The 11,221-nt window shown below is 35.2% G+C and overlaps 1 pseudogene; it reads right to left on the bottom strand.

Annotated features, from left to right (window-relative positions):
* Positions 1–2,741: 2,741 nt before the first annotated feature.
* Positions 2,742–10,247, bottom strand: LOC142643194 (putative pectinesterase/pectinesterase inhibitor 12; annotated as a pseudogene).
* Positions 10,248–11,221: the final 974 nt, after the last annotated feature.

Below are 11,221 nucleotides of genomic sequence, written 5' to 3' on the forward strand. Positions count from 1 at the left end.
AAAGAAACCCTACACAAATATAAAAGCCTAGCCCAAAAATTAGATCTAAAAATTCTAATTTCCATAACCTCGATAGATAGTTTCGATAGATAGCATCTGTTGAGCCTCATTAAACCTCGATAGATAGCATTTGTAGAGCAGCTGTCGAGCAACTGTCCACCAGGTGTCCAGCTTTAGTAAACATCTTTTCTTCACTTGTTTCTTGATCCAATCTGCATGGCTTTAATACTAGACTTGAACAACATGTTCTTTGAAATATTATATACATCCTAAATCGACCCAAATACAAGTAAAGTGCGTTTTGTTAAAGGATTAGCCAACTACATAAAATATATCCTTAACAACATATAATCTATTCCAGCAATATTTTATTCTTGAAAAGTAAGTGCAAGATTATCATTAATCTTAAATTTATATGTTTCATACAAATTCCCAAATTAAGGTTACACCCATGTATCTTCTCTTCTAAAAAGGTTATGCCCATGAGTTATTGCACAAATATTTGTGAAAGCACCATAGTTTGTGATGATGCCGAAAATCGTCAATAAGCTACATAGTTCTCACGTGCCCGAAACAACACATGCACAACACCGAAAAGAAGAACCTATGAAGCGTGTCGGTGTGACACCGGCCAAATACCCTCCGACGGTCAAGTTAGAGAAATTTCTTGTTCATAACTCTAGAGTGCTAGAGATGTGATGAATTATGTGTACCTTGTTTTCTGAAGGTCTTGGCCTTTTTATAGTAGTGGGGAACCAACCTTGATGCCTTGGGCAAGAGGAATATTTCCTTATCGAGAATATCCTAAAAAATGAGCGTAATTTAAGGGACCCTTTCCATATAAGGGTTTTATTGACTAGAGCTAATCGTGGAGCACAAGTTATTTGAAATTTCCTTAGGGGCCAAGTAAGCCATGTCCATGCCAATGCCAAGTGGCTTATTCGGTACCATCAACCTTAGTATCCGTCCGGAGCGTTATCCGTCCATTGCAGGTCATCCATATACTGAAGGTGATCCATTCACCTTAGATCATCTGTCCACATTTAAGGGGTTTTGTTGTCTCATACTTTTGCCTGTTGTCGAAGTGATGCTCCCTATGGTAGGTCTTTGTAAATTCTGACCGTCAACTTTAATTTTACTCTCTTTAGTTTGCTTAAGGCTTCTAATGATATGACCACTAATATATTCTAAAATATTTAAAATGGTTCTGAAATAACCAACACAGTTTAGACTCCGCACATATTTTAATCAAAAAATGAATTTATGCATGAGACAATCACCAATGTTTTCAATGGTGAATGGATATTAATTTTTGGGTGCTGTGTAACTCACGATTTCAGAATTAAAATTTTAAATTAGACTCACAATTTCAAACTTATGTGCATCCACACAAATGTGTAATAGATTTTACCCATCTATTTTTTAAAACATATCAATGTGTGTGTGAAAGTAACATAGTTTGCTGTGAATCTAGTACATCCACGCATGCAGGCACTGTTAACTAGCTTTGATTGTAAAACAGTAATAGTGTGTTTGGAAATGGTGAAAATTGAAGAGAAAATAAGGAAAAAGGATGAAAGAAATTTCCATTCGGCTGTTTGGTTGTATAAGAGAGAAGAAAAATGGATAAGGTAGAATGAATTTTTTTTCCGTGAGGCCCACTATTTTGGTGTCAGCCCAATTTGGGCGGAAATAAGTGGCAGGAAGATCACTAATTTTATAAAGCCCACCACTTTATACTATAAAATGTCTAATATTTTTTTAATACTTTCAAGAAATTACAAGTGTTCTAATATATGAATTTTCTTATCATTAATAAGGGCATAAAGGTAAAAATATTCATTTTTCTTTTCTCTTCCTTTTGCGAATCAAACAAAAATAAAAAAATAGATAAAATGCTAACATTTTCTTCTTTTCTTTCTTTCCTATATCCAAACACATCAAGAAAAATATATTATTTTCTTTCCTTTCTCGTTCGCCTTCCCTTCCTTTTTTTTCCTTTCACTTCCCTTTCTTTATCTACAACCAAATATAGTGTAAAAGTTAAGAGTCAAAGACGCGTTAAAAGGGGGGCGCGAAGCAGCAGTCGTATCTTCCCCTTGGATATTTTAAAAGAAGACAAAAAGACCGGCCCTAATCTACTGGTCATAACTCGTAATTGTCTCCTACGCTGTTTTTTGCATTTGGAATTATATCATACGTAAAAATATCAAGGGTAAGCAATTAATTGAGCACATAATAACGACGAAAATTGCTAACTGCTTTCTGAGATAAAATTAAAGATAAGCCCTCCACAAGCCATATATATATAGTTTGTTTCTTGTATGTTCCCACCCACTACATACCATCTTGAAAACAAGTTGGGGATCACATCAAATTCCAAAATTTAAGCTCCGCTACAATGCATCAGAGAGTAGGAGTTCAAACTTCAAATCATTAAGAAGTAATATATAATGCAATCCTTGCAGCACATGATTATTTTCATCGGATAATTATTACTTTACGTAAACAATAAAATATAAAATGTACATTGTAAGCAAATATTAGCCACATTAGAAGAATCCATTTGCTTACAATAAAAGGGGAAGGGGGATTTGATCACAAGGGAATACCTGAGTTACAAGATTTTTAACAAATAAAGTACCATTATATGAGACCTATTACAATATCTAATTAGCTATCTTTGAAGAAGTGAAATTATTTTGGCCATTTGATCCACGTGAAAGAGAAAAATAATTAACCTAACAATCAAATGGAATTGGACTGGAAGGCAACCATTCAAAACCTGTAATGAATTATGAAACTGTGAAATTAATTGCATCATTAGAATTCATTATGTGATACCCTCGCCAAGTAACTCTATCATCCGTTGATGAGCCAGGTCCATAATTATTATACTCCCCATAATACAAAGTGTTTAATCCTTGATCATCACCATCATCATCATCATCATCAGACCATTGCCTCCACCCAGCTGGGTCAATAAAGTCGCCAATGTAGGATTCTAGGTAGACTGTCCGAGAGTACATCCTTTGTGGCCTTCCTAGGTAGCTTTTCACACTGGTAGAATTATGGTCCAAATCATTTGCAGAAGCAACAATTGAACAATTCTGGAAGGATATTCCAGTGTACTCATCTGGGCTATCACGAGATTGTGCTGTAATAACCATGAATTGACTAGACATTGGCGTATTGGACATAAGTTTACAAGATTGAAATACAACTGCTGCATTCCCAAATATGAAATCTATAGTGCCCCATATGTCACACTCTCAGTAGAATTGGCGAAATGAATGGACGTACAATGTATTCTTGTAACCAATGATGGAGCACTGGTACAAAGCGACAAGGTCTGCACTTACTCTCAAGGCAACAACTTGTTTCTCTACTCTAGCCTTGTTCTCAATATGAATGCCTTGTGCTAGAAAACCTTCGCCAAACACCGCTGAAGTTCAATTTATTAAATATTACTAATTAGTTACAAGGTATTTATTTTATTTTTTAAAAAAAAAAACAACAACAACAGAGAAAAATTCTTAACTTAGTACTAATTTTATCACTAAAGCTAATAAATTAATGTGGCATGAAATATGAGTGGTGCCACTTCAATAACATAAAAATAGGTGTTTGAGTTGCTTTTTTTAGAGATGTTAGGAATGCCACAAATTTTATTACATAACTTATATTTTTGTCACATAGCCTTTACAAATTGATATCAACAATCACAAAAAAAGCAATTCAAGGCACTTATATATTATAATTAACTATCTACTAATAATATTTGTTACTATATCAATTTGTATAATTTACATAGTAAAATTTATAATACGTTTAGAATTTTCTGTGTAATAGTCATTTATAGTAAAATTTTTAGCATTCATAACATCAATTAATAACTTAAGTATATACCAACAAATTAAATTATATTTAGTGCTCAAACATAAAATTTAGAGCATTGTAATTTAATTGCATTTTTTGATGTTTCAACAAATACAAATATGCCCGAGGTTCAAATCTTCTTCTTGAACCGTTGAATTATAAAAATAAAAAATAAAACTGAGTTAATAAGAAGGTACTATTTCATGACTATCTATTCGGATTTATGTATTGTGCATTACGAGTACAACTTACAAGATTAATTAATTAAAAAAATAACGATTAATTAAATACAAAGGAGTCTGGGAAGGACATAAATTATTCGATATACAAAAGTAAAACAAAAGGCATGCATGCAATATGATTGAGTTAATTTGCTAAACACACCTAGAGTCGCAGATCTGAAAGTGGTCCAGCCATCGCCCACACTTCTGTTACCAGTAATTTTAGTGGCATCAGTTCCATCTCCATGCAGAAAAATGTTTTGCTTGCAACTTGGGATTTCCACATTTTCCTCATAAACCCCTTGTTTCACATAGATATGTGTTCTATCATTGCTATTGTTTGGAGCAGAGTTGATAGCATCAGTGATGGTGGTGAACTTTCCAGTTCCATCTGCAGCCACAGTCAGCAGCACCTTGCTTGGGTCATATTCACTCTCCAACATCCGAGTCCGACTCTCTAATTTCTTTGAAATCCATGTTGGAACACCCACGTCCACGAGGCGCCTATTATTTTGGCTATGTTGGCTAATATTTTGGGGGAATTGGCTAGACAGAATTGAAAGAGAATTGCTCACATGCTTGTACGTGTTAGTTATGGAATTCAGTAGGGCTCGCTTCAAAGGACCTGAAGCAGAATCGAGCGATTCCAAGCATGTGATCTTGTTGGTGAGTGCTGCGCTAAGGTAAGCTCTGGTATCGGCTAGTTTGCGTTCATTAATGGGTGCATCATTGATTCAGGACACTGATCTTTGTAAAGAAGACAAGGTGATTTGGTGCATTTCGGTGCAGTCCTGGATGGTTCCTCTTTGTTTTTCGATGATATTATTTGAGTTTGTGGCCTCAGAGAACAGATTGGAAAGCTTTTTGGACTCGTTTATTGCGATTTTAAAGGTGCAAACGAGGTAGTAGGCAGCGTTGTTTGGACTGGTATTATTTGGGATATCGTTGATGGAGGGTTCCAATGCCTCAAAGCAGGCATCTGGGTATGGTGTGGTTTTGCTGATCGATTTTATGTACTTGTAGCCCAAATATTCGGAATAGTGCACAGGAGTTATGGAAGAAGAAGGAGGAGAAGAAGAAGGAGAAGGAGAAGGAGATGGAGAAGGAGAAGGAGAAGGAGATGGGCATGTAGAAGAAGAAGAGAAGAAGAAGAAGAAGAATAACAAGAAGAATAGGAAGGAGGAGCTGAGAGCCCATATTCTTGATAAGCTGAACGCAGAGAGGAGCAAAAGAAGTTTCAAAATATTGGCGGTGGAGGAAGCCATCAAAGTTTGATGAGATAAAGTAAAAATAAAGATCGACAGAGATTGAAAAGGCCTAATTGGTGTGATAAATAATGCCATTGTGATCGTTAAGTCAAGCTAATTGCATGCTTTTTGTTAGAATTTGATTACACAGACTTTGTCAACAGCAGTTAATAACAGTGGATAGATTCAGTACTAGCCACAGTCACTGATGCACAGAAATGTGTAACGATCATTTTTTCAGGAGTGATGGGTGGAAGACTGGAAACTACCTCTTTGGGGCAATGAAGTCTCCTCTAGGATAAAAATGCATGTGGGAGCACTGTTCTTTGGTTCCCCCCCCCCCCCCCCCCTCCCTCTTTATATGGGTAAGAAATAAGAGGCTAAGAGCACTGTTCTTTTCTTTTCCCCCATAAATTTTTTTGAAGAGGAGAAAAGAAAAGCACGAGAATAGATAGTTTGTGCATGGAATAGAGGGATTCTCTCTTTCACGCAAGGAAAAATAGCAGGACACGTATTATTTATCATTTTATTTCATATATTTAACAATCTACATGCATGATAGTAAGAGTATTCGAGGGTTATTGAAATCAAAAGTTTGAGTTAAAAGTTTTATAACTTAATTAGTTGATACCTTCGAGTAAATGTTTTTAGGGTTTAAATCCCATTGTTCAAAAATGTTGATTATAAAAAATGAAAAAAAAAATGGAGGGTTTTGGATGTAATAAAGTTCTTTTTTAATCCTGATATTTTTTTTTTCTAATAATGAATGATTTAGATTATGTCCTTTTATCATTCAACCAAAAAAATAAAACCTTAAAATAAAACTCACATCACAACGTTTTTATAGTGAACAAATCTAACAAATTGAAATAAAATTATAAAAATAAAAAACAAAAAAGACAATTTTCATTTGTACACATAATCAGAGGGTTTCTCGAGGGTTAGGAGCTGAAACGAGTTCAACTAGCACTTCTACTTGCTTTATCATTCACTGTGATTGTTATTGGTGGTGTTGCTTAATTTGCTGTTACTGTTGTTATTGTTTTTGCTTTCATTGTCATGGTTCTAGTTTTCACCTTCTAAATCAGCCTCTATTAGTGAACACGATTGAAAATTCAAGGTTATTGAAGGTTAACTCAACAAGTCTATTATTGAAGGTTATAATTCAAGCAATACTCACATGACTTTCCATATATGTAGTAAGCCTAAGCACCTGAGCCCTCCAAGCATCAACATGAAAATGCAGAACTTGTCTTACGCCTTCAAAGTTACTTGTTGCTACAAGCTGATCTGCCAACCACAAAATTGATCTCTCAGTCACTCTAAGGCTCCTTGAAGGTTTGACATTGTCTTGAGGTTTCAATAGGTACAACACAAGTATGGTGATCTATGTTTGCAACAACAAACTTCTCAAGGATCTTCAATGGGAGAGGGTAGAAGCCAAAGAAAGGGATCTCTAGGTTTTTCTCTCTTTTGTGTGTTCACCTTCCTTTCTATCTCGAGAATTATTGCCAAAGGTTTATGCCCAAAATCAATTTTTGCTTGACTGATCAGGCATTTTTACTCAATTGAGAGCTTCAAAACAACTTAGTCAACAACAGTCTTCAATTGAAACCTTCATTATACCAATACTATCACAAGGGAACAATGTTCAACAATTTAAAAATAAATTTATCATGCAATTTGTGAGCACCATGGGCCGTACCTCCTCTTGCATTGCCATGTCAATTCCCTCTGGCAAGGGTGAGTTATGCGGTACTCATTCTCCCTTGATGTGGTTTGGAGTCACTGTTAGCACATGCCTAGTAGTATGCATCTATCTATAAAGTAAAGACAAAAAAGGAATTACCTCTTGGTTATAGGTCCAGGAACCATGTAATGACTCTAGATTGGTTTATACACTAGACTAAGTTTGGAGTTAGTGCATGATCACAGGAAAAGGTTACACAAAAATCAATTTTTGCTTGACTGATCAGGCATTCTTACTCAATTGAAAGCTTCAAAACACCTCAATGAACGACAATCTTCAACAACAACCTTCACTACATCAATACCTAGGGATGGCCATACCCATTGGGTAATGGATATCCAACCCTACCCGATCCAAATATTTCAACAACAACCTTCACTACATCAATACCTAGGGATGGCCATACCCATTGGGTAATGGATATCCAACCCTACCCGATCCAAATATTTCGGGTAATACCCGGTCCTTAATGGGTAGAGCTTCACCGGGTAGGGTATGGATATTACCCGAATTATTCGGGTAGGGTATGGATAATATCCATACCCGACCCGTATTAAAAAAAAAAAAACCCTAAACCTCTCTCACAGTCTCACTCACACTCAAACACTCTCTCTGCCTCTCCTCTCCTTACCGTCACTCTCTCTCTCTCTCTGTTCTGAGCCAACGAGTCCCTGAGCCCGTGTTCAGTTTCTGAGCCAACAAGATTTTGACGGCAAATTTGGAGGAGGATGATTAGTCCGCATTGATTTACTTGTTGCTTTCGAAGAGAAAGAAGTAAAATATGTAAGTTCAGTTTTTTTCCGTCGGCTATGGAGTCAGAGTCTGGTGGGCAGAGAGAGTAAGGAGTGTAAGTCATGTACTTGTGGAGGAGGTCAGCGTGGTTGTGGCAAGATGAGGCGATTGGGGTCTGAAGTGTGGAGGAAAGGTGGTACAGAGATAAGATGTTTGTAGCCACAATGGCTAGGAGGAGCAGCAAGTTCAGACCCATGGTGAAACCCATTTCTCCTTTTCCTGACTTCTACACTGTTGTTTTGTATCTGTACTTAGATTTTGGGTTTTGCTTTTAAATATCACTGTTTGTTGACTAAATTTAGTGTGAAAGTGAGTTCAAGAAGTGAAGTAAATAAGTTTTGAGTTTTTGTTTTGATCCAATGTGGTAGATCTTTGGAGTGTTACAGAGTTATTGTGGCCGTTGGATTGGAATGTGGTGGCAATGGAATCTGGAAAGTAACTATGTTTATAGAGATTTTGTTGGAATCCAGTGGAGGAAAGTGGGTTGCATGGGTCGGCCATTTAGGACTCACCAATAATTTTGGTTTTATGCATTTTTTTAATAGTCCTTGCAGTTGGGTTTGATAATTTGTAATTGCCCATATTCTGTTTTTAATTTCTTGGTTGTGTGATTTGAAATCAATTTGTTGGATATATCAATGTGTTACAGAGTATTACTTATTGTGTCAAGCTTTACTTCTATAGCGTGTTTAAGATAAGGAGACCTGCTATCTATGCTAATTTTTTTTAATAATTTTTTATTGATTAGTTTTTTCTTTTTTAAGATAAAGCTATTGGTTAGTTTTTAAGTTAAAATGATTCGGGTAAGTTTCGGGTATGGATATTATTATAAAATAAAAAAATAAAAAATGAGTTTCGGGTTTCGGGTAGGGTATGGATATCCATGGATAATAATTCGGGTAAGATTCGGGTATGGATACTAATGGATATTGATATTCGGGTATCCATGGGTAAAATTTTCGGGTAGGGTATAGATCGGGTATATCCATACCCTACCCATGGCCAGACAATACCATTACAATAGACAATTTAAAAATAAATTTGTTATGGAATTTGTGAGCACCATGGGTTGTACCTCCTCTTGCGTGTCGCTATGCCAATTCCCTCTGGCAAGGGTGAGTTATGTGGTACTCAATCTCCTCGGACGTGATTTGGAGTCACTGTTAGCATGCGCCCAGTAGTACGCATATGTCTATGAAGTAGAGACAAGAAAGGAATCACCCCTTGGTTATAGGTCCAAAAACCATGTAATGACTCTAGGAAGGTTTACACACTAGACTTGGCCTATTTGAAAGTTTAGAGAGGGAGGGGAGTAGAGGGAAGTAGAAGGGAAGAGAGTAGTGGGGAGAAGAGTAGAGGGAAATGGTTACCCTCTACCTTGTTTGAATGTTTTTAAAATTAATAAGGGGGAAATGAGTAATTAGTCATTTCTCTTGTTTGGATGTTTTAAAAATTAGGATGGAGAAGAGTAAAAATGATTTAAATATATAAATTTACCCCTATTTGAAAATGGACTTGCAACATTGGTCTATGATTAATAGCCCAATTTTCTCGCCAAAAATTGTGAGCACGGACAATGAAGCTTTCACAATATGGAAGCACGAGTGTTGTACTATTCTCTTTGATTTTTTTTTAAATTGAAATTTTCCTCCATTTTCTCGCTAATTAAACAAAGAATAAAGAACATTTTAATCACAGATCATCACTAACATACCTAAACTATATCAATTTTCCTATAAAAGAATCCAATGAAAGATAAAACACAAGAAAATCAACAACTAGAATTTAAAAAAAAAAAAAAAGGATCCACAAAATTACCTTCAAGTGGATTGGTAATGCCTTAGCTTGTGAAGCCAGAGTTGCCGAGAAGACAACTACCACGAGACACAAACATAGATACTGTTTGGCCATATTTCTTTTTCTCGAGAATCAGACTAGGAGTTCTTGGTGCTTCACTGAAAAATACAGAGACAGTTCTTAGTGAAACAGTGCAAGTCTATAGAAAACACGAAGAAATATATAACACTCTAACTTGCTTTCCCGAGAAAATCAAAAATTTCAATCCAAGGTGGCCAAGTAAGTAATTGTAAAAAACTTGTATACATAACAGTTTTTAACTACAAGTTTCTGTCATTTTCCTCTATTTTCTCAGAGTCCAAACAGAGCAGAGCAGAGTACTGCTAAAAGTACCAGTGCACATTGATAAAACACGATCAAGAACACAATTCCAAGCAAATAAAAAAGTAAATTGAAGTTTAGAAATATATTGTGAAAAATTGTGAAATTTTGGACCTCCAACACCAAAAGAACACTGAAAATCAGCCAGAAACAGTCACTATTTAGACGACTCAGCGGCATCTAAATAGTGAGATTCAATTTTTTTTTTTTCATTCACCTTAAATTTTCTCAAGAAACAAACAAAGATTATTTATATAATCAGTTTGTAATTTTATTAATTTAAAAAGGATAAATTGAGGAATTTATTTGGTCAATAATTTATCTACTCTACTCTCCCTCCAAATCTCTCCAATTTGGGGAATTAAAAATGAGGGGTTAGAGGTAGTTGAAACCCCTTTAAACCAATGTTATGAATACCGTTTCGGACCCCGTTTCGGTTTGTCAGTTGGAACGGAATATTTCGGTACCGGCTTATTTCGGCGTACCATTTCAGGGTGTTTCAAAGTTATTGCTATTTTATAATAAAAAATATATATTATTAATAAAAAAACCCATATAAATTATTAAGAGTTTTAATGAAGTTATAAATACATATTTCAACTAATATGTAATCTTTAAGCTCAAATAATAATAATAATAAGTATTAGTTCAATCATTTATAAAATATAATAAGAGTAATAATATGATAAAAAATAATAAAAATAAAAAATAAAAATAAAACCCAGAGATAATATTAGTAGGTGGAATAAGGCTGAACATTCTACTTTTATTGTTAGTCTTTGTGGGGCTCACAAAAACATAACAAAGAAAAATTTTAAGACACAAGTGACAAGAGTATCACGTGGGCTGGCAAAACAAAGTAACAAACAAAAAATTTAAAACAAAGACATAGCATTAAAGGGAGCGTAAAGGAGGTTGACAGTCAAATCACATTACCATTTAGTCATTTACCTGTGCAGCACAGTGAGCACACAAATAAAAAACGAAAAGGAGAATGGCAGGAACGAAACCCACCAGAAGAAAAGAAGAAGAAGATGGGTTCGAAACCCACCAGAAGAAGAAGAAAAAAACAAGAAGAAGAAGAAGAAAAAAAAAAAAAAAAAACAAGAAGAAGAATGGTCTGAAACCCAGAAGAAGGAGGAGGTAAGATTTTT

Source organism: Castanea sativa, chromosome 7 (genome assembly GCF_040712315.1).
Source record: "Castanea sativa cultivar Marrone di Chiusa Pesio chromosome 7, ASM4071231v1".
Classification (NCBI taxonomy): domain Eukaryota; kingdom Viridiplantae; phylum Streptophyta; class Magnoliopsida; order Fagales; family Fagaceae; genus Castanea; species Castanea sativa.